Here is a 24,422-nt window from a genome sequence, read left to right as displayed (position 1 = left end):
AAGTTCTCTTTCTCCACCTTTTCTTTCTAACGCAAATCCTACTTTGTTGATCTTTAGGGCTGTGTAGGAAAAACACATTTTTAACCTAGACTTGAGGACAAGAACTAAATCTTACCCTATGTGTAATAGTACCTTGTGTGTATTTCAGAGTTCATATTACCCATCTTCCCCTCCAGGCAGCACTGTGAGGTCAGCGGCCGAGCAGAGTGGGCCGAGCAGCCCAGGGCATGGGCTTTGGAGTCCAACAAGTCTCAGAACTCAGGCTCTGCACATTCTAGCTGTGTGAACTTGTACAAACAAATTACCTACTCTCTCCACAACTAAGTTTCCACACCTGTGAAATGCGAACAATTAGAGCATCTACTTTGTCATATTGTCATGAAGATTTCATGGGATGGTACATGTTATGCACAATGAAAAACCCAACAAATGGTAGAAATTAATACCCTAGAAGGCATTTATTGTACCCTTTTTACAGATGAGGAAATTAAGCCTCAGAGAGGCTAAAGGGCTGCAGTCTCACAATTGGTTAGTAAGAAAGCCAAGGTTCAGCTCAGCCTCCTAGCGCCACAACCAGGGCACTTGCCTCTTCACTGCTGGTGTAGATGATTGAAGATGGCTCTGGGCCATAGGTCAGAAGGGTCTGTCCCTAGCATCATGGAATGACATTATTTATTAAGCCCTCACATGCTCAAGGTACTGGGAAATGGATGCTTCAGGGGTGAGGTAGGCTTTCATGTGCAGCTTTTTTATCAAGCAGTCTTTACACAGACACCAGCTAGGAAATGAAGCCTGGAGCTAAGCCCTAACCCAAGCCCAGGGAAGCTGGGCTCGGGGGTTAGGTCAGAAGTCCTAGAATATTCTCAACTTTCCTTCCCTTTGGCAATGCTTCCTTGATGCTCTAAGAATACTTTGTTTACGCTGATACTAGAGCCTTCTTCATACCCTCTCAGTTATAGTATTTTTGAGTATCTGTCTGATTTCCCTTTGGAATGGTGGCTCCAAAGCAGGGTGCCTAAGATGATACACTGAGATGTGGAAAGGAAATATTTGAACACTTGCTTCTATTTATTCTTTAATCTAAAGTACTAGGGAATACTAAGCTTTACCAATATTTAAAAATTAGTAGAGTATAACACATATACTTTATAATAAATATGCAATTATTAGGAGTACCTGCTTAATATTTTTGATGGCGTGGAATGATGAAAAGAATTTGGACATAACTGTTCTAGAAAGCAAGCCCCTCGAGGGCAAGAAATGTATTTAGCTCTGATTTGTATCCCACCTTCATCCCTAGTATCCAGCACTTAACCATTCCCCAAACAAATGAATTTGGCATCTTTATGAACTTCGTTGACTTTCTTTGCTTTTTTCTCCTCCTTTAGTCACCCATCTGATATAATCCCATGTCCTGTTCAACATTCTGCCAAGATTGAGCAAATAATAAAGCTGTGCTTGAGAAGTGAAGAGTGCAAGTGCCATGAGCAGGATGAAAAGAACAAGACTGAAATACAAATAAAAGCAAAAACAAACAAGTGGAGCATAATCAAACCTATAAGCTTTTGCAGAAGAAACCATAAACAAAACAAAAAGCCTACAGAATGGGAGAGAATATTTGCAAACGATGCTACTGATAAGGGACTAAATTCCAAAATATACAGATAGCTCATACAACTCAATAACAAAAAACAAAAACAAAAAACAAAAATACAAGCAACCGAATCAAAAAGTAGGCAGAGACCTAAATAGACATTTCTCCAAAGAAGACATACAGATGGCCAATATACATGAAAAGGTGCTCAACATTGCTAGCTATTAGAGAAATACAAATCAAAACTATGGTGAGGTACCACTTCACTCTGGTCAGAATGGCCATTATTAAAACATCTACAAATAATAAATGCTGGAGACAGTGTGGAGAAAAGGGAACTCTCCTACACTGTTGGTGGGAATGTAAATTTGTGCAACCACTAATGAAAACAGTATGAATGCTCCTTAAAAAACTAAAAATAGGGACTTCCCCGGCGGTCCAGTGGTTAAGGCTCTGAGCTTCCAATATGGGGGATACAGGTTTGATCCCTGGTTGGGGAACTAAGATCCCACATGCCTCATGGGGCAGCCAAAAAAAAAAAACTAACTAAAAATAGAGTTATCATACGATCCCACAATCCCACTCCTGGGTGTATATCCAGAAAAGATGAAAATACTATTTCAAAAAGATACATGCACCCCAATGTTCACTGCAGCACTATTTACAATAGGAAGCAACCTAAATGTCCATTGACAGATGAATGGATAAAGAAGATGTGGTGCATATATACGATGGAATATTACTCAGCTGTAAAAGAGAATGAAATAATGCCATTTGCAGCAACATAGATGAACCTAGAGATTATCCTACTAAGTGAAGTAAGTCAGACACAGAAAGACAAATATCATATGATATCACTTACATGTGGAATCTAAAAAAATGATACAAATGAACTTATTTACAAAACAGAAACATACTCACAAATATAGAAAACAAACTTATGGTTACCAAAGAGGAAAGAGGGAGGGTGATAAATTAGGAGTTTGGGATTAGCAGATACGAACTACTAAGTATAAAATAGATTAAACAACAAGATTCTACTGATTGGCACAGGGAACTATATTCAATCTCCTGTTATAAACCATAATTGAAAAGAATATGAAAAAGTATAACATATTGTTATAGTATATATAACTGAATCACTTTGCTGTACACCAGAAACTAACACATTATAAATCAACTATACTTCAATTATAGATAAATAAACAAAGACTGAAAGTCCCAAAGAAGATAGTTAATGGTAGTTTAAGGTAGACAACAGGCAAGAGTAAAACATCATGGAAGAACCACGGGCACAAAGCCAGGCATGGAGCACCAGCTCTGCTAACTGAGAAATCAGTGTTGGTTTGAGCATCTGAATGTTTTCAAACTGAGCACCATCCTCCCTCTTCCTCCTAAAGCTTCAGAAAACAATGCAATACAATACGATGAGCAAGGATCTTGGAGGAGTCTCAACTCTGTCACTCTCCTTGGCTGAGTGATCTTGGGTGAGGCCTCTAACCTCTTCCCCCTCCTCTCCTCCCAGGAAAAGAGCTCTTTACCTACAAATGAGGTTGGACTAGATGATTATGGAGGTCCCTTCACGCTCTGAAGCAACCCCAAATATAGATGAAGTTGGTGGTTTTCTACATGAGACAACCACACTTTGAGGGGCACCATGAGGCCCAGCTGGACCAAAAACATCACCTTACCACCAAGCCTTGCATGGTGGGTAATACCGCGCCTGCCCCCACCCCCTCACGCCGACACTGTGTTTCTATGTGGGGCTTACCAAACTGCTGGTAACTACTGACATGCAGTCACTTTCAATCTCCATTATATATGTAGAGTGAGACAGCAAGTTATAAAAGACTATTTATATGTTATATATATATATCTATAAATAAATATAAATATATGTGTATATACCCAGAAAAAGAACTGAGAGATACCCACCATACTTTTGATTATTCCTAGGGCATAGGAGTGTGGAGATGAGGGTAGAAATTTTATCATTTATTTCATTTTCTTAAAATAAATTCATTTATTTATTGGCTGAGTTAGGACTTTGTTGCTGCACATGGGCTTTCTTTTGTTGCGGTGAGCAGAGGTTACTCTTTGTTGCGGTGTGCAGGCTTCTCATTGTGGTGGCTTCTTTTGTTGTGGAGCACAGATTCTAGGCACACAGGCTTCAGTAGTTGTGGCATGTGGGCTCTAGAGCACAGGCTTAGTAGCTGTGGCGCACGGGCTTAGTTGCTCTGCGGCATGTGGGATCTTCCCGGAGCAGAGATCGAATCCATGTCCCCTGCATTGGCAGGCAGATTCTTAACCACTGAGCCACAAGGGAAGCCCTTATCATTTACTTTAAATCCTTCTATATAGTTAGTTTTTAATAAACTATTTTAATAATTAAAAATAAAATAGTTTTAAAAATAAACCTTAAGAGTCCTACACAAATGTTTCAATAATCGGTGTGATAAATGGCACCCACTGTTGAAGAAGAGGCTCTGCTAGAAACACATCTGCATTTTGATACTTCATCAGAACCCTTGCTACAAACGTACCAAGTATGCACAGATTCTACAGAGGGTAGAGGCCCAGACTGGGAGGTCCTAATCACATCATCAAAACTCTCATTTAGTAATCTTGGGCAACTTGAATTTGCCCAAACTTAACTTGAGTTTGGATTCCATCATGATAAAACAAAGCTGTTAAACCAATAACCTATAGGGACCTTTCTACTCTGAAGACCTATGGTTCTGAATACAGTATGTGCAAAGACCCAGGTAGGAAAGTGGGCCTGACAGATGGGAGCCAGGAGAGAACTTCTTACTTTCCTCCAAACCAGAGTGAAAATTGATGGAAAACTCTCTTTCTCCCCTACACCTCTTTTCCTTGCTACATCCCATTATCTAAGCTTTCTATATTTGGGACACCCCCTAACTTTATAGGCCCTGATGGGTTACAGAGACAACTCCCCTTTATAGAAGCTGAAAATATGTCTTAAATATGTCTTAATGCCCAGTGCAAGTATATTCATAGGATAAATTTCTGACAGTTAAGTTGCTGGGTCAGAGGATATAACTTTTTAATTTTGACAGCACCAAACTGTACTACAAGGAGACTGCATCAATTTTTAATCCTGCTAAAATGCTTTAAACTCCATGTCTCCCCATATTCTCACCCCATGAATATTTGTTATTAGATTTTTATAGAGTTGCAATTTTGATAGGTGAAAAGTGATTTCTCATTGTCTTAATGTTTATTCTTTAAACCATAAGTAGGGGACTTCCCTGGTGGCGCAGTGGATAAGACTCCACACTCCAAATGCAGGAGGCCAAGGTTCAATCCATGGTCAGAGAACTAGATCCCACATGCATGCCACAACTAAGAGTTTGCATGCCACAACTAAGGAGCCCTGGAGCCGCAACTAAGGAGCCTGCCTGCCACAACTAAGACCTGGCAAACCAAATAAATAAATAAATAGATAAATAAATAAACCATAAGTAAGGTTGAGTACTTTTCTTATATATAAAAAAGAAAAAGCATTTTCTTATACGTACTATTTACCTATGTATTCTATTCATGCCCTTTGTCTTTTTTTTTAAATTGGATTTTGATCCATTTTAAATTATTTTGTAAGAACCCCATGTTTTAAGGGAACTAGCCCTTTATCATATTTGTTACAAATATTTCCCCCAATTTTGTTTGGTCTTCTGACCTTGTTTGCTTTACCCTAATTTGGTGGGTTTTTTGTTTTTTGGTTTTTGGGGGGTTTTTTTTGGCCTCACAGAAATCTTTAATCTTTAATTTTTATGGAGTCAAATTTGCCCATATTTTTGCTTAGAAAGGCTTTTAATTGGAATGTTTCTCATGGTCTCAACATCAAAGCTGCTTAGTTAGAAAAACAACACAAGTGTTCTGGGTTAAAGACAGCAGATTAAATGCATGCATTGTGTTCTGCTCCCTCCTAGAACTCAACCAAAAGTTAATATTTGATGAAGTAATACATTCACATGGTTCTAAGGCCAAAAATGTAAAAAGGCACAGACCAAAACGTTTCCCTCATCCATGCCTCCTATTGGCCCAGGTCCCACCTCCTTCCTGTTCATAAGTAAGTGCTGTTACTAGTTTCTCACGTGTGTTTCCAGAGTTTCTTTATGCATATGTAAGGAAATAAAAGCTTAGGTAAAAGGACAAACCTACAAAGACAAAGAGAATGTGCAGGATGACTTTAATAGCTGGAATGTAGATAAAAGAGTGATACCTGAATCAGGAGAAAGCTGAGTTCTAGCCAGCAGAAGAGAAAGCTACAGGAACTTGCTTCACATTTCAGAATCCTCCATGTACCCAGCAATTGGAGACACCAGGTGCTTTTGTGAGTACTTCATGTGCAAAGCTGTGGTTAAAACAGTAGTCTGAGTTGCAATTCAGTTTAAGAAGCAATGAGGTCCCTAGACCCCCTCTTCCCTTTGCTGCTGTTGGGTGGATGGCCCCTTCCCCACAATAGCCAAAGAACAGAGGTCTTTTTTTTTCAGACGGGACAGCAAAACAGAGGGAGGACCAGGCACAATTGCGTGAAATGACAACATACTGAAAAAAAAAAGATTTCCTAGAGACCCCCTGCCTTCTTTCCTTACAAAGGTTGTACAATCCTGGCATCCAGCCAGAAGATAGGAAAGCATTCTCTGGGAGCCTGACACAGTGGAGAGAAATGCCCTAAACAGCATCTGGAAACATCAGCATCTCTGATAGAACAAGAAAAGCAAAAATTATTAATATCCTCAGAGAGATAAGAGGGGATAGTGCACACATGAAATAAGGATGGAAGGCTATTATTTTAAAGAAACGTTAAGAGAACAAATGCGAGATCTTAGAAATTTAAATATGATTGCAGAAATAAAAAAGCTCAGGAGAAGATTTGGAAAGTAGAAAATAAAATAAAAAGATAAGATATGGGAAATAGAAGATAAAGACCAAAAGCAGTTTATCTGGGAGATGATTCCAGCAAACACCTGAACAGCAGTGGGGAAGTGAAACAAGGAAACCAATCTATCCAGCAAGTTACGGTGAACAGCTGGAACTTGATTCCTTTGGGGAAATCTGGGAAACCAGTGTAGAAAGCATACTTCAAGGTTACCTCCACTCAGGGCTGGGGAAGCTGGGGTATTTATCTACCAATTCTCACCAGTCATTGGTTAAGGGCTGCCCCTAGGGAGGAGGGAGTTAATTCACCAACACTTCCAGAGCAAACCTTCATCAGCCACAAAAAGCCCTCAGGCAAGCAGACATTGTGCTGGTAGTTTAGAATACCTGGATGTGGTAGGTACCAAGAGAATACTGGCAGGGCCCTGAAGGCAGCTGTTCTGTCTCCTGCACTCTTTCTTAGGAAACTACTGGAGGATGTGCCACCCAAACAATGGTGTGAATCAAGAAAGAGGAAGAGGTGGAATCCAAGAACTAGAGCATTCAACACCAGAGGTGAAAGGAACCCCCAGGATGTGGTGACAGGAGATCCCAATTGTACAGCAAGCCTAGAGATGGATCAGCCCAGATAGGAGCTGATCAGAAGGCTCTGGAAAAACTTTAAGATAAAACTCATTGAATACCAAATGTTTGAAAACATTGAGAGGAGGCTTAAACAGCTGGAGGACAGTAGCGATTAAATTAGTGGGATGCATAGGAAATCTAGGCAATTACCAACTCCAGAGAAAGCAAAATGTTTTTCAAGAAAACGATGACAATTTATTATACAACACAGATGTCAGTAGTATTTATTTGGTCAAAATAATGTAAATACTGTGTATTAACCTAATGACGATACAGACATATAAGCCCAGGAACTATATGTATGTGTGTTGTATGGAAGGGGTGAAAGCTAAATCCCCACTTCCCGCATTAAAAAGTCAATAGATTTGGACTCCCTAGGTGGCACAGTGAGTAAGAATCCACCTGCCAATGCAGGGGACATGGGTTCAAGCCCTGCTCTGGGAAGATTCCACATGCCACAGAGCAACTAAGTCCATGCGCCACAACTATTGAGCCTGTGCTCTAGAGTCCGTGAGCCACAACTATTGAGCCCGTGTGCTGCAACTACTGAAGCCCACATGCCTAGAGGCCGTGACAACAGAAGCCACTACCATGAGGAGCCTGCGCACCACAATGAAGAGTAGCCCCCACTTGCAGCAACTGGAGAAAGCCTGTGTGCAGCAACAAAGACCCAACACAGCCAATAAATTAATTAATTAATTAATTAATTTTTTAAAAAAGTCAATAGATTTAATTAAGAAGTAGCTATTTAGGGCTTCCCTGGTGGCACAGTGATTAAGAAACTGTCTGCCAATGCAGGGGACATGGGTTCGAGCCCTGCTCTGGGAAGATCCCACATGCTGCGGAGCAACCAGGCCCGTACACCATAACTACTGAGCTTGTGCTCTAGAGCCCATGAGTCATAACTATTGAGCCCGTGTGCCACAACTACTGAAGCCCATGTGTCTAGAGCCTGTGCTCTGCAACAAGAGAAGCCACTGCAATAAGAAGCCCACACACTTCAATGAAGAGTAGCCCCCGTTCTCCGCAACTAGAGAAAGCCTGTGTGCAGCAACGAAGACACAAAGCAACCAATAAATTAAAAAAAAAAGTAGCTATTTAGAGATATGGTAAGTCAGAAAAAAAAAGGATTATTTAAAGCATTAGAGGAGTGGGGGACTGCTATTTAGTACTGGAGAACTATTTGATTCTTTAAATGATGTGCATATTTAAATCTTCTGCTGTATGAGAACAAGGAGGAAAGATGGGAATGTGCATCATTCCCAGTGAAACTTGTTTCTTGAGCCCATCAACCCAGCAAGGCTATGGTCTTTCCATCTCCTGTTGAGGCAGGGAAAAAATTATGAGCAACTGGGAAATTAAGACTCAAAAAATTTTAAAAGAGCTGTTGATGGCAAACTGAAATCAACAGTTTGGCATCAACAAACTGTTGATGCCCCTGAAATTTGGGGCTGACCTAGGAGGGTTTTAACCCAAGGAAATGATCCAGGTAATTGCAAAGAAAGAATTCTACCAAATCAAAAAATAAAAACAGCATTGCATTAAGGGGGGTATTAATAGCCCTAAAGTGTTAGTGGAATAGATTCTTAATTGAGTTGGGATATACACTTGAAATTCTACTTTAAATGCCTATTGCCTTAAAATCCAAAATTTTAAAATATGACTATTTTGATTTATAATGTTAATTTAAAGGAAACATAGACGTGCTTTCAACAGAGTTTTGATTAACCATCTCTATGACTGAAAACACATTGTTTACGTCTGTGGCCCCATCAGGACACCAGAGTCTGCCACCTTCTATTGCAAGCTAAATACCCATGGGGATGAGGCCTCTTGAAAGCTGACTCAGTCCTCTTTTCTCTTCCTGTCTTCAGTCTCTCTCCATTGGATCCTTCTCCTCAGCTTAGAAAAATGCTCAAAAACGAATGAAAAATGAACAAAGAAGAAACTCACACTTTAGCTATCGACCCAACTTTCTCTTTTCCTTTATCACAATACTTCTAAAAAGAACAGAAGCTAACTTCCTTTTCTTCCTTTACTTCCTCACCACATGCTGCTTCCTTGTGCAATCTGGCTCTTACTCTGAACATTGCACTGAAACTGCTACCTCAGACATCTCAGGACTTCCTACCTGCTAAACCCTTGGTCCTATCTAGTCCTCATCCTCATTAACCTCTCTAAGTCTCTGACTTTTAAAACCTCTTCCTGCTGGCTCTCTGTCTCTGTCTCTCTCGATTCCCTTCCTTCTCCCATATTCTGCATCTCTCACACTTCCTGATTTTCCTACCTCTCTTATCCTCTCTTTGACGGCCCTCTCCTCCATCCGCCTCTGAAGAACAGGTGTTCCCAGAGATCCACTGACTCCCTGCAAGATCTGGCCTCCGTCTCCCACCTCGTGTGTACCCTGTCCCCCTTGCTCTCTACACGCTAGTCACACTGATGTTTCTTTCAGTTCCTCTAATGCACCCAGCTCTTATTGCCTTAGTGCCTCTTCCCTCTACCTGGGACGCTCTTCCCCACCCTGCCCCACCCCTCCATCTGGCTATTTCCAACTCGACATTTAGGTCTCAGCTTACTATCACTTCCTCAGACTGCTCCCCCGAATTGCCTCCCCACCCCACCCCTACAAAACTAAATCAGCTTTCCCACTTCTCTGTCTTAGAAATTGTTTTTTTTTCCTTCAAAATATTTATACAGTTTATAATCACAGGCTTTTGTTGTATTATATGTTAATTTGCTTAAATATCTCCCTTTCTCTCCACAGTGTAAATTCCAGGAGGGCAGGAACCGTGTCAGTTTTGTTTACCACCTCATGCTTGGCATTCAACACAGTCCCGTGAACAGTAAATACTAAATATTTGTTGAATAAATGAATGAATGTGTGAATGAATGAATGGAGTGTTCTCTTCATGCCAGGCTTTACAGTAAGTACTTTACATAAGTCACCTCATTTTTTTTCTCACATCAACCCCTATTCAACCCCTAGTATCAGGCAAGGAAACTGAAGTTTAGAAAGACTGAGTAATAGTACCCAAGATCTTAGAGGAAAATGAGCGTCAGAGCTAGAATTTGAACATACATTTCTCTGACTCTGTGTAGGACTTCTTAACTATCACGTCACAGTGCTTCCTAGTTGACAAACCTTCTACATCCACCTTCCCAAACTGCTCTCACACCTATGCCTTCTTGATGGTTTCCTGCTTCCTCTTGAGTCCTCCTCCCCGGATCTCTTCCAAGCTGGATACCGGAACCTGGTGGGGAACTGATGGTGGAGGAGACCAGGCGGTCCTGGCAGCTTCCCTTTTCTAACACATGTTTCTGAGAAACCCTCAGGAAACCTGTAAGGCAGGCAAACCGTGGTGCCGGTCAGTGTTCTGACCGCTCTCCTGCAGTTTCTATATGCTCTTCTCATTTCCTGCCTTCTCCCCACTGCTTTGGGTTCCTCCCCATTGTGGCGCCCCGCTCAGATCTTCTCTCCCTGCCCACACACGCCCTCTGCGTATGCTAGTCCAGTTTCCTGACAAAAATGCACGTTTCCCGGAAAATGTTCTCAATAGAACGGTAAGTGAAAATAATAAAGTAAGACAAAATGTTGTATAAATAGTTGCTATGGGTTGAGTTTTATCTACCCTTAATTCATATGTTGAAGTCCTAAGCCCCAGCACCTCAGAATGTGAACTTATTTGAAAATAGGGTCATCGTTAATGTAATTATTAACGTTAAAATGAGGTCATATTGGAGTAGGGTGGGTCCCTACTCCAATGCGACTGTTGTTCTTATAAAAGGAACACCATGTGGAGAGACAGGTATACACTCAGAGAGAACACGGTGTGGAGATGAAGGCAGAGATTGGAAGAACGGTGAGACAATACATTTCCGTTGTGTAAGGCACTCAGGTTGTGGTGTGTTGTCGTGGCAGCCTTAGCAAAGTAATAGAAATAGTATAATCCCAGTTTTGTTAAACAAAACAAACTCATATATGTTAGGGATTCTCTCCCTTCTCTCTCTCTCTCACATACACACACACAAACATACACACACACAAATAATATATATATACAAAAGTTAACAGTGGTTCTTTTGGGAAGGTGAGTAATTTTGCTTTGTACTTTTCCCTGCACCTTTAGGTATTTTCTCGATTCTTTTACATCTCTGCAGTATTTTGTATTATTACATAGAAAAATCCTCTAGCTTCAGTTGTTTCCTCTCTAATTTGAGAAAAGGCATACCAATCTTCCAGGACTGTTGTGAGGATTAAAGTGTCTGACACACAGGATGTCAGGTGGTGTCCCAAGATTAGGGAGAGCAGCTCCACAGAAGTAAAGCCGAGCATAACAGCCTGTGGTTCTTCTGTTCATCATTAGGGGACTGCTCAGTTCCTAAAAGGAGGCTTTGCCAAAGCTGCTAAGCAGAGCACGTGGATGCTGCTCAGCACTGGTCTCCACATGTGAAAAGGATGGATGTGGGGGCTGAGATGTGGACACAGGAGCTGGCCAGACACCTTGGGCTTGGGAGGGTCAGCAAAGAAAAGCAAGAGAGGTTGGAATGTTGGTTGGAAGAAGATTAATTAAATGAGGATAACAGTCCCTTTGGGGTAACATTTCTTGGTTTGGGGTGGGGGTCTGATGGGTCTACTGAAAAGGAAAGAGGGACCAAGGTAACATAGAAAATATAGTCAGGAAGCCAAACAATTCCCTCCAATAGGGAGAAGGCACTGCCTCCTCATTTCTTCTCTGAAAACACTCAGGGAATGGTGTGGGCAACGCAGCTTTCCACAGCCCATGGGAAGATGTTCTTTCCCAAGGAGGGCTGTTCCCCAAACATCCCCTTTCTATCCAGATCTGTGATAAGATATTCTCTTCTGGAGACTGTTTAGGTATATGCTACTAAATCATTCAGCCTAGCCTCTGACTTATCTGAGCAGGGATGGTGAATGCCTTGAATCTTGAATTTAGCCATTTATGATTTCAAACTAATCCTTGGTCTCCAAAAATTGGGGGCTTTTTTTGCTTCTTCATACTCAGCTGTGTCTTTTCTATCCCCATTCGAAATCCCAGCAACTTAGGGAAAAATTGAATCCCCACAAATGGTATTCACAGTTCATGCCTCTATGGGAGGTCACTGATGGCTTTTGCCCACCCCTCTTGCAAAACCTAAGTGTCCCCTTTCATTTTATATCTGCAAGATTCTGTAGCAACGTGGGAAAACAGTTATAATATTAAATAGTACAAAGAAGACAACACAAAAATTGCATGTAAATTATGATTCTGGCAATGTAAAAACATATAAACAAAAAATACACACACACATACAAGGAAAATAAGCCTAGAGGAAAACAAACTAAATAATTAATAATGGTTATGTTAGAGTCCTAGAATTGTGGATTTTTTTCTTATTCTTTATTTACCTAAAATTTTTAATGTAATGGAAAACTGCTTTTATAATTAAGAAACACACTTATTAAGATAGGGCAAAGGGCAGAATGAACAACAAAGGTTGATAAAATAAATAAAACAGGAAAGCTAGTTGTAGATAAGATTTTCTGGAAGTAAAGATACATAGCTCTCAGCTCAGTGTGTGTGAGCCAATGGAGAAATATGACCACAGAACTCTTATGGGAGACAGTTAACCACACGTCTGCCTGTCTACTTTGAGAATGAACAAAAGGAGGAGCAACACAAGATTTCAGACTTGCTGGGCCTTTGAGAAGAGCTGGAGAGAGCTAGGAGTCCAAGCACATTAGAGGTTTGGGAGCTATAAAGACACTGTGAAGAAGTTGCTAAATGTAAGGGTTTCCGGGAAGTGCTTCAAGCATGACATGGTAAGGCCCTGATACTGTTTATTTTTAGAGGTCCTGTTGAGAGGAGCATCTTTCACCTCTCACTAAATTAACTATGCTCCTTGGAACTATGGACATCTTTCTGCTGTAGCAGCAATAGGATCAAAGCACGTGTTTAGAAAGAGAAGTGAAAAACACCAGATGTGAGCAAAACCACAAGGGGAATTTCAGACAGGCAGCGTGCACCAGATTACCCAATTTGGAATGTGGCCCAGGCCCCAGGACAGGCAGACTCCCTCAGGACCAGGCTGGAGGAACAGAGGTTATTGATCCTGATTTAAGCCAAATGCCATTAACTTGATCCGTGACCTTGCTCCAGCCATTGACCTCCCCCAAACCACTTTCACCATCTGTAAAATGGAAGGACTGGCTCATGTCCCCCCAGGAACAGCTAATGGAAACCATACTAAAAACTAGAGGTAATAATGAGGCATGATCTTGTGATCTTGAAGACTAGTGGTAAATTGTGTTTGAATATATAAATTGTATTTGAATATACAGTGAGTATAGGAAGGATATGTATAAAAACTGAGATTAAAGACTGTGTCATCAGTTCACAAAGTCAATCTATATATGTCAATCTACATATTGACAATTGCAAGAGGTGTGACAGGATATTTTTTCCCACTCACTCATACCTCTTTAGGTCTCCTAGGGCCACCCCAGATGTAGACTAAAGCATACTACCTAGTACATAGTGCTGAATAAATGTTAGATCCAGATACAGCTTAAGCTTCAAATTCCAGCTTTTTTTTTTTTTTTACCACTTAGTTGTATGTGGCCTTTGGTAAGTTACTCCATAGATTGGTACCTTAGTTTCCCCTTCTGTAAAATGGAGATAAAACTAATATCTACCTCCTAGACTTGTTGTGAAAATTAAATAGAGTAATATCTCTAAAGAGTTTAGAGGAGTGCTAGGTGGATAATGTTAATTATCTTCCTAAACCTTCAGTGTGGACTTTAAAGCTCTCTGCATTTCTTTATTCTATCTCAATTTTCTCATCCAAATGTTTCCAACATTTTTGCTCCATTTAAGAATACTTCCTGTCTCATTTATCTATGTAGGACACTGCTCCCTCCAGACTTTAAACCAGTCTTACTCACCCTCCACCAAAGCCATTAATTTGTCACTATTTATGCCAGCTTTAAACTCCCAAAATTATCATATTTATTGAACAGAGAAAAAATTGATGACAGATTCTTTTTTTTTTAAGTTGGGGTATTGTTGCTTTACAATGTTGTGTTAGTTTCTGCTGTAGAGCGAAGTGAATCAGCTATACGTATACATATATCCCCTCTTTTTTGCATTTCCTTCCCATTTAAGTCACCACAGAGCACTGAGTAGAGTTCCCTGTGCTATACAGCTGGTTCTCATTAGTTATCTATTTTATACATAGTAGTGTATATGTGTCAATCCCAATCTCCCACTTCCTCTCACCTCCACCTTTCTCACCTTGGTGTCCATACATTTGTTCTCTATGTCTGTGTGTCTATTTCTGCTTTTCAAATAGGTTTATCTGTATCATTTTTCTAGATTCCACATATATGTGTTAATATATTATATTTGTTTTCCTCTTTCTGATTTCACTCTGTGTGACAGTCTCTAGGTCCACCCACATTTCTACAAATGACCAAATTTCATTCCTTTTTATTTTTTTTAATTTATTTACTTATTTATTTTTATTTTTGGTTGCATTGGGTCTTCATTGCTGCACGTGGGCTTTCCCTAGTTGTGGAGAGTGGGGGCTACTCTTTGTTGTGGTGCGTGGTCTTCTCAGTGCAGTGGCTTCTTTTGTTGCAGAGCATGGGCTACAGGCACTTGGGCTTCAGGAGTTGTGGCACATGGGCTCAGTAGTTGTGGCGCATGGGCCCTAGCGCACAGGCTCAGTATTTGTGGCACACAGGCTTAGTTGCTCGGAGGCATGTGGAATCTTCCCAGACCAGGGATCGAACCCATGTCCCCTGCATTGGCAGGCAGGTTCTTAAACACTGTGCCACCAGGGAAGTCCTCATTCCTTTTCATGGCTGAGTAATATCCCATTGTATATGTGTATCACATCTTCTTTATCCATTTTTCTGTTGATGGACATTTAGGTTGCTTCCACGTCCTGGCAATTGTAAATAGTGCTGCAATGAACACTGGGGTGCATGTGTCTTTGAATTGTAGTTTTCTCAGGGTATATGCCCAGCAGTGGGATTGCTGGGTCATATGCTAGTTCTATTTTTAGTTTTTAAAGGAACCCCCATATTGTTCTCCATAGTGGCTGTATCATTTTACATTCCCACCAACAGTGCAAGAGGCTTCCCTTTTCTCTACACCCTCTCCAGCATTTATTGTTTGTGGATTTTTTGATGATGGCCATTCTAACCCATGTGAGGTGACAACTCATTGTAGTTTTGATTTGCATTTCTCTAATTATTAGCAATGTTGAACATCTTTTCATGTGCTTCTTGGCCATCTGTATGTCTTCTTTGGAAAAATGTCTTCTGCCCATTTTTTGATTGGGTTGTTTGTTTTTTTGATATTGAGCTGTTTGTATATTTTGGAGATTAATCCCTTGTCAGTTGCTTCATTTGCAAACATTTTCTCCTATTCTGAGGGTTGTCTCTTCATCTTGTTTATAGTTTTCTTTGTTATGCAAAGGTTTTTAAGTTTAATTAGGTCCCATGTGCTTATTTTTGTTTTTATTTTCATTACTCTAGGAGGTGGGTTAAAAAATATCTTGTTGTGATTTATGTCAAAGAATGTTCTTCCTATGTTTTCCTCAAAGAGTTTTATAGTGTCTGGTCTTACATTTAGGTCTTTAATCCATTTTGAGTTTATTTTTTGTATGGTGTTAGAGAGTGTTCTAATTTCATTCTTTTAAAAGTAGCTGTCCAGTTTTCCCAGCACCAGTTATTGAAGAGGCTGTCTTTTCTCCATTGCATATTCTTGCCTCCTTTGTCATAGATTAGGTGACCCATAGGCACATGGGTTTACCTTTGGGCTTTCTGTTCTGTTTCATTGATCTATATTTTTGTTTTAGTGCCAATACCATATTGTCTTGATTACTGTAGCTTTGTAGTATAGTCTGAAGCCAGGGAGCCTGATTCCTCCAGCTCCATTTTTCCTTCTCAAGATTTCTTTGGCTCTTTGGGATCTTTTGCGTTTCCATACAAATTTTGAAATTTTTTGTTCTAATTCTGTGAAAAATGCCAATGGTAATTTGATAGGGATTGCATTGAATCTGCAGACTGCTGTGGGTAGTATAGTCATTTTGACAATATTGATTCTTCCAATCCAAGAACATGGTATATCTCTCCACCTGTTTGTGTCATCTTTGATTTCTTTTATCAGTATCTTATAGTTTTCTGCATACAGGTCTTGTGCTTCCTTAGGTAGGTTTATTCCTAGATATTTTATTCTTTTTGTTGCAATGATAAATTGGATTTGAGACAATTCCTACATTGATCCCACAACCAGAAATCTATGAAGCATCACTACATCCTCTGTTCTCCCACCCTGGGCTTCTTACATAACAAGACACCTTCTTAAGCAGAGGTGTCCCACTAAAGATTAAAAAAAATGTGATTTTCCTCCTCTTTAGTAGAAGTTGTCAATCACGGTGTAGAATAGAGAGTCACCTTGGAATCACTAAGCATGTCTATCTTTAGAAAGATAGGGCAGGAAGAGGAGTCATGGGTATAATGAAACCCCCTGCCCAACCCTTTGGTGAAAAGTTGTTGTAAGAGAGAAAGAGGGATGCGGTACTGGGTCCAGGATGGCAGACAAGGGAATTCATCCTGGATCAGGTAGCCAGAAAGTGGCTGTATGTGAGACCAGGAAGAAAGAAAAAACAACCTGATCAATGAGAGTTATGATATTATGGTGGGAAAACGGAGAGGAATGTTGAGGAATAACTTTCCCTAAAGTATCGATGTGAATGGACCCTACTTTGGCACCCCTAGAGCAGCAGAGAGAGGATTCAGACACCACAACCCTTCCCTGGACAAAATTTATTGCAGTTTCACCAGCACTAGCACCATTCCTTTCCAGGAGCACTTGGTCTTCCAATACCACCAAGGTGACTATGTGATCGTTGTTATTGCCCTTATCGTTACCACCTTCAAATCACTTAGCCTTTTTTCATCCCTCCACCATATTGCCTTCTTAGGTGTTTTTACTGCACTGTCATAGGAGTCCCTAAAGATGATTTAATTCCACAGAAATGTTGGAGCCCCTATTATACGAGGCTAAATTCTAAGGAACACAAAGAGAAGTAAAATATGGTCACTGCTGTCAAGGGACTACTAACACATGATTTAGGTAGATTTAAACTGCTAACTAACATTTCATCCAGTGATGGCCTAGGTTCCCCTAATTATCTTCCCTATAGGCCTACCTTATCTAGTTCATTTTTAACACATATTTATGGAACATCTACTGTGTGCTAGGCACTGGGATAGCCTTAGGGTATAACAACAAAAAAATACCTTCTTTGCCTTTAAAAAGCATAACTACAATGTGAAAGAACTAGGCTTGATGGTATAGCTGGCTGACTACAAAAGGAATGAATAACAGTATACCTGTCTCTCCTCCTGTAGAGTGAACTGTACTCCACTATAGTACTTTGCTCTCCCAGCCATCATGCAGTGAAATTATAGTTGAGACCTGTTAAGCGCTTGAGTCCAACTTCAGAGGCACCTGAGAAGAGGAGGGAAAGGACAGATCTACCCTACAGTGGTGAGTAGCTGGGACCTCAACATCCTGTGCTCCTCACCAATATTCTCATCTTCCCCCTTCTCAGGAATTAAGTACCCTTCATATTACTCCCTGATTCTATATGGGTTAGAATATTTTAAATAGATAAATGTAAAATATCTTTGGTTTTTTAATGAACACTCTTCAATAATTGAAGGTAAATTCAATTATATAAATATTAAGATTCCGAGGAAGGGAAGGGCTTCCAAGGAAATATTTTCCTTATTGGAAGAAGCATTTAAGATGAAGTTAAGTATCAAATTTCCACTGATGGTGGTAAAACTACTTTTTATAATATTAAGGTATACAGTTGATCAAATAAGGGTGGTAGTAAGTCTCCTCAGGTCCTCTGCCCACTCAGAATAAGACCTCAAGGCATGCAGGAATGACTCACTGTGACAAACTCAGACAACTATTGATTAACTGTGCTCATAGAACAGCGTAATATTAGAATGGGAGGAAACATTATAGATTGTATTGGATTACTAGCACAAGCATATAATTTGGAATCAGTTGGTCCTAGGTTCAATTTTCAGCTCAGATTCTCTTTGCCACCTGGGCCTGGGCCAATTTACTTAGCTTCTCTGCCCCTTTATTTTCTCATTTGCATAATGCAGATCAAAATTTTTATCAAGCAGGGTTTGTTTCTTTTTAAAGGACTAAAGTAACATAATTGAAGGCACTTGAAAAGAGTAGGCACTCCGTAAATGCTCTTTTCTTTTTATTTTACAGATGAGGAACCAAAGCTGGAAGAATTGATCTAACTTGAGAGACGGCCCATGATTAGCAAATGTCATCCCTGGACTAAAGCCCCTGGCTCCCTGACTCCTAGTTCAGCTGTCTTTCTATCATTTCCATAATGGGAGCTGAGCAAAGATAATTGAAAACGCATTTATCTCTGGTTTTCTAAAGCTTGAGAGCGCTGAAATTAAAAGAGAGGAGGAGGCTGAAGTGGGGTGAAAGGTGTAAAAAAGCAGATTTACTTACCCGGTTTCACATTACTTTCCTGAGTTTACATTGCTTGAACACACACACACTGATGCTGGAGGGAAGTGGTAGAGCGTAGCCAACATGGGATTAAAGACCGCATTACATCAATCCACAAAGTAAATAATCTACATGTACACAATGGAAGGGAGTGTGACAGGGTATCTTTTTTGTCCTCTCACATATAGCTCTTTAAGTCTCCTCAGACCATCTCAGACCTAGACTAATTTTCCAGGAGGTCCTCCATAAACCTTTTCTTCAGAGTTCCGAGCTTGCTAGTGGGTAGATTTGGCAGAGAAGTGCAAACTAAAGAGGTTATGCATAAAAAAAATCACTTGTGACCTGAAAATTATTTCAGTGTGGGATTGGGGCTCCACGTGGTTGAGTAGAAAGAGCCCTGGGCCAGAGACGGGATGCCTGACTGCTTCCCCAGCCCTGCCACTAACTAGCTGGGGAGCCCCAGAAGAGGAAGTTAACCTCTCTGCGCATCTGTAATGTAACCTATAAAATGCCATCAAAAACCCTTATCACATTTCATTTTCCTTTATCCTCACAAGAACTCCCTAAGGTAGATAGTTCTCTTCCCATATTAGAGGTGAAGAAATAGAAACTTAGAGAATTGTGACTTGCCCAATATCATTCAGCTAGTAAGGGGCACAATCTGATAAAAATTGGACTTTTGAGCACAGAATGTTCTCCTAACCTCCCAGATAGACTACCTATATTTTGAGGGGAGAAATGGATATTAAAGTTTCAAAGCACTTTAAAGGGGTTTAGACAAATATTTATTACAATCATTCTGGGGGGTTATAATCCTCAGGAGGCACCTGTCCTCAAGTCGTTTTCAGCTCATTGACTTTCTTATTCATTGCTTTTCATGTGGATCTGTGAGTATCAAACCACACTTATCCTCTTTCACCTCATTTGTTTTTGTTGTCCTTTCTCCTCCCACAGTGGCTGCTTTCAGAGGGGAGCCAGCACCACTTCTTGCCAAGTGAAGGAGTCTAAGTGCAGGAAGCCACACTCACACACTCACAAGCAGGCACACAAATGCCCACACTCAGCAACGCACGCACGTGCACACACATGTATTCCTATTAGTTTGTTACACACATCCATGGTTTCAGAACTTGACAATTTAAGAGTCTGTCGTTATTATGACAGTGCATATGTCATGTATAAATAATTTCCCAGAATTGGGCTTTGAAGTGAAAAATGCTATGATAAAGTGATAGAAAGTGAAGGGATATTTAACAAGGAGAACACCAAGAAACTTAGAACCTTGAATTCTGCTCTAAGCTTATGAATTTCTCCCAGCTCACTCAGCCTCCTTGAGAGACCCTTACCCTTGGTGGGCAATAAATGTGACACAACCTCAGTGTCTCTTCATGAGCTGATTCTGAGCTTTCACTCTGTTGGCTGCATACGTGTTCCGGGCAGGGGTGGCCATCAGACTGTAAACTTCAGAAGTTCCAGTCACATCTGTGGAATGCTCTCTTCAGTGGTTTGGCACTACATGCAATGAGCTCTTTGGTGATGACAACGCTTCTTCTTGCTACTGCTTTTTGTTTGGTTTGCTTAGGAGGCAAATGCAAAAGATTGTGATCCTCAGTTAATTATGTATAGCCCAGAATTGTTGTGGCATTTAACAAATGAATTTATCCATTGCACATGCACTTGTGAACACTGCAGTAATATTATGCCATGTTTGCATTAACCCTTAATGGTTACAAAGCGCATCCATGATTAGCGTCACGCTCAGACTTCCCTGTGAGAGGGTAGAAAGGGATAAAAATATTACCTACTTCGTGAGGATTACATTTGTGAGAATTAAATGCAATAAACTACGTAGCATTGGGGGCCGGCACAGAGTAAGCAGTATTAAATGTTACAAGGAGTACATGACTGGCCTGTATTACTAATGAGGACCCACAGATCAGAGATGCTAAGTTACCTGTTCAGGTTGTACCGTTAAGTGGAATTCAGTTACGAATCCAAGTCTCTAGACTCCAAGCCCATTTTAGGAAATGATCAGTTGACACTATAATCGTGGAAGGAAAAAAGCAGAGCCTCAGAGGAAGAGCATGTCTGACAGTTTTATGGTGGGTGAATAGGCAGAAGTGTTTAGAGATAAAACACTGCTCAAGGGGTGGGGGTGGGGGCGGGGGTGGGGGAGGCAGACAGGGTCCAGGCCATGTACCACAAGAAGCTGTACTATTCATTTTTGCTTCTGCAGATGCTGTCTTCCCTCAGTGACTTTGTATATATTGTCCTCTTTCCCCACCTCCTCCCTTCCTCTCCCCAACCCTTCACCTGAATAACGCTCCAGGCTTCCAGGCTCAACACAAACAGCTCTTCACGGAGGCTCTCCTGAGCCAGGTCTAGGCTTTCACCTACTAATACAGGCACCCACAGCACCCTGGACACTTTCTTGTGAGAATACTTGTCCAATCTCTCTCCCCAGCTGGAATGTAAGCAGTGAGAACTCATCAGCTTTATCCTGCTTACTGGCTGATGTATCCCCAGCGCCTTTACAAGTGTCTGACACATGTGTTAAGTGCAGAGCAGGTGCTGGCCTACATAAAGATGCAGAGGAAGAAGATTAAGAAGAAAGTGAGAAGACACCAACAAGAACTTAAAATGCTTTACCATTTTGCCACAGATACACTCTGAGTGGTGCTATTGGACGGGTGAGGAAATGTAGAGCAGGCAACTGAGAGGAAATGAAGGAAAGACTCCAACACACGAGAAAGGCATGGAGAAGCAAATCAAAGTAAAGGGTAACAAACATGGGGGAGAGCCCATCCTAGGCCAAATCTTCTGCAGACAAATGAAAGGGGGCTGAGGACAGGCCATTTCTCAGCCTCTTGTTGGCTGCCTTAGGCTAGAAAGAGATCTGGACCCCTGCGCGCTACAGATGACTAACTACAGAATACAGAGGGGAAGAGGGAGGGAAGGAGAGTTTCCACCAGGGTGATGTATTTCTGACTCTGCCTTGTTGACAGCAAACAGGGGTGGTGGTGGGACTTTTGGCAGGAAGTGTCCACCTCTGGGGGAGTCAGGATCGTGCCAGGAAGTGGAGCAACCCCGGCACCCTGGAGCCCTGGCTTGTTCCCTCTGCACCGTAGTAGCGGAGCCTCCTCATCTTTCACGCCTCCTCCTAGGTTAGGGCAGTGGAGGGAGGACATGAGGCCGGTCTCATGTCCTCATGTCAGGCAGGGACCATTTCGTTTACATTCCCACCCCTCAGCCCTGGGAAGCCCCGCGTTCCCACACTCACTGAGGCAGGAAGGTCGCCACGGACACCTCATCTGTCCGGGTCGCTGACTAACTACAGATAGGCAGCAGCTGCTGCATCCACAGTGGCGTCACCTCCCAGATCGCCCACCCTGGAACCAGGCGGGGGAGAAGAGCCAAACTCTGCCCACCGTGAGGGCACCACGGGGCCTCCAGGGCCATCCGCTGGGGCCGAGGCCCAATGACCGTGGTGGGGGCCCCCAAAAAACTCGCTTTGGCGGAGCTGCTGGACGCAACCAAGGAAAGGCAAGGTCTTAGAGGTGCTACCCCACAGCACAGATTCACCCCGACAGCTGTCGAGCACTTGACAGTTTTACAGTGCTCTGCTGCATACTTTTTCTCACATCACTCTGACCACCACCCGTGAAGAACGCAGAGCAGGTGTTTTTGTGTCCATTTTGCAGATGAGTAAACAGCCTCAGGATGTTTGAGAGACGTGCCCAAGTTCTCACAGCTAGTCAGTGGTAAAAGCCGTTTTTTCATGGCTTGATTGGTGGGTCTTTCCATTACTGTGTGCAAACACAACAAGCCAGGTGGACAAATTCCAGTTTTTATCTCCCAAAGAAAACTTTTCCCCCCAGGTTTAACCTGACTTCCACCCAGCCCTGGGGTGTAGTGAGAAACACTTCAGTCTTGGAGTTTGAATCATGATTCTTTTTCTTGCCAGCTGAGTAACTTAGCAGCTGTGTGATTTTGGACTTGATTTTCTTGAATATTCGCTTCCACAGGTATAAAATGGAAATGATGTTGCTTAAGTGTGGAGGCTATTGTAAGGGTTAAGAGTAACAGTACACGTCTACTGACTATTTTCCATACGCTCAGCTCAGTTCTAAGCACTTCACGTACAGTGACTCACTGAATTCTCACAACAACACTGGGTGAATTCATACGTGCTATGTTATTTCACTTCATAGATGAGGAAACAATGGCAGAGAGGGGTAAAGAGACTTATCCCAGGTCACACAGCAGACAAACAGCAGAGCCAGGATTCTCACCCAGGCTGTCTGACACTAAAGCCAAGTGCTTAATCTCCATGTTATACTGACTATGCAAATTATGATCACTGTCTACAATAGGTCCTCATTCAATAGGTGTTACTAGAAATTGGACCTGGTGTAGCTTGATTTATAAGCAAAGTGAAGAGCTAACTACCTGAACTCATTAGATAAACCAAAGGCCTGTCCACTCAGAAGTATCTTCAGTTTAGTATACCATGGTATCTCATGTCCTGCTACCATGTCATTCCTTTAGAGCAGGAACATTTGACAATGTCTGGAGACATTTTTGGTTGGCACAATGTGGGAGTGCTAGTGGCATCTAATGGGTAAAGCCAGGGATGCTGCTAAACATCCTACAAGGCACATGACAGTCCCTGCATCAAAGAATTATCTGGCCCCAATGTCAATATGCTGAGGTTTAGAAACTGCTTTAATATTAAGTATTGAGTATTCAGTATTGAGTCAAGACACTTTAGTCTTGAAGAGCCCTGTTAATACACAAATTTTTCACATAGAATGGCAAAGTAATGTTCTGTTTAACATCTCTTGCTGTGCTGACACAGTTCAATGTATGCGATATCTGTTATTACTATTGTTCTTGCTACTGTCATTGTTGCCAAGCAAAGATGTGTGCCCTAGAAATGATTAGGCCAATTTGGGGTTTGTGGTAGAGTTATAAAATTGAAGCTGTTTTTCTGTCAAATTGCGTTACCATCCTCCAAATTGCTGACATTTCTTCCAATATGTTGAAATAGGTCATAAATAAACTCACAGCAATGCCATTTCCTTTCATCATGCAGTTCTATGACTCTCTGACCTCTCTCAGTTCAGTCAGCTCTTCTTTTGTCCCCCTTCCCATTATCTATACACCAAACAGATTTTTTTAAGTCTGATTTTGTTGGCCTCTTTTGGAAAGTCCTATAGCTACTAACATCTTCAAAATGGTAAAAATTTATTTTGCCAAACAGAGCTTTGACCAGAAGAAGGATCTTCATATGTGAAGTATCTGTGATGCTTGGCGGCCCATCCAGCTTTCCTAGTTTGTTGGAAAACACTATGCCTCGCATCACTGTGACTCACTGATTTCCACATCATTGTGCATTAGCTTTGAATACTCAATAAATAATCCTGAAAGGAGTTATATCAGTCAGTTTAGGCTAGGCTATGATGCAATAACAAATAAGCCCAATGTTGTAACCAAAAAAAAAATTTATTTCTTGTGCATATTGTGTGTTCATCATGTATTGGTTGCTGCCCTGTTTCACCTTTTTCATTCATCATTTAGGCTGAAGGTAAAAGCCCTGTTTGGGACATGGTGGTGTCATAGCATGAGGAAAGAATGATGGTGGAACAACATGGTAACTCTTATAGCTTCTGCTCAGAGTTGCTCAGAATCAGCATATGTCCCATATGCTGACATTCCACTGGCCAACACAA

At 41.3% G+C, this 24,422-nt stretch overlaps 1 long non-coding RNA gene across 1 annotated transcript; it reads left to right on the top strand.

Annotated features, from left to right (window-relative positions):
• The first annotated feature begins 303 nt into the window (after positions 1-303).
• Positions 304-20,049, top strand: LOC130844703 (uncharacterized). The gene is made up of 4 exons (XR_009051228.1): positions 304-3,301; positions 9,888-9,966; positions 17,547-17,685; positions 18,436-20,049. It is a non-coding gene; the product is annotated as an uncharacterized LOC130844703 (long non-coding RNA).
• Positions 20,050-24,422: the final 4,373 nt, after the last annotated feature.

Source organism: Hippopotamus amphibius, chromosome 1 (assembly GCF_030028045.1).
Source record: "Hippopotamus amphibius kiboko isolate mHipAmp2 chromosome 1, mHipAmp2.hap2, whole genome shotgun sequence".
Classification (NCBI taxonomy): Eukaryota; Metazoa; Chordata; class Mammalia; order Artiodactyla; family Hippopotamidae; genus Hippopotamus; species Hippopotamus amphibius.
The sequence above is the reverse complement of the archived record's forward strand: the minus strand, read 5'-3'. Positions and strand labels throughout refer to the sequence as shown.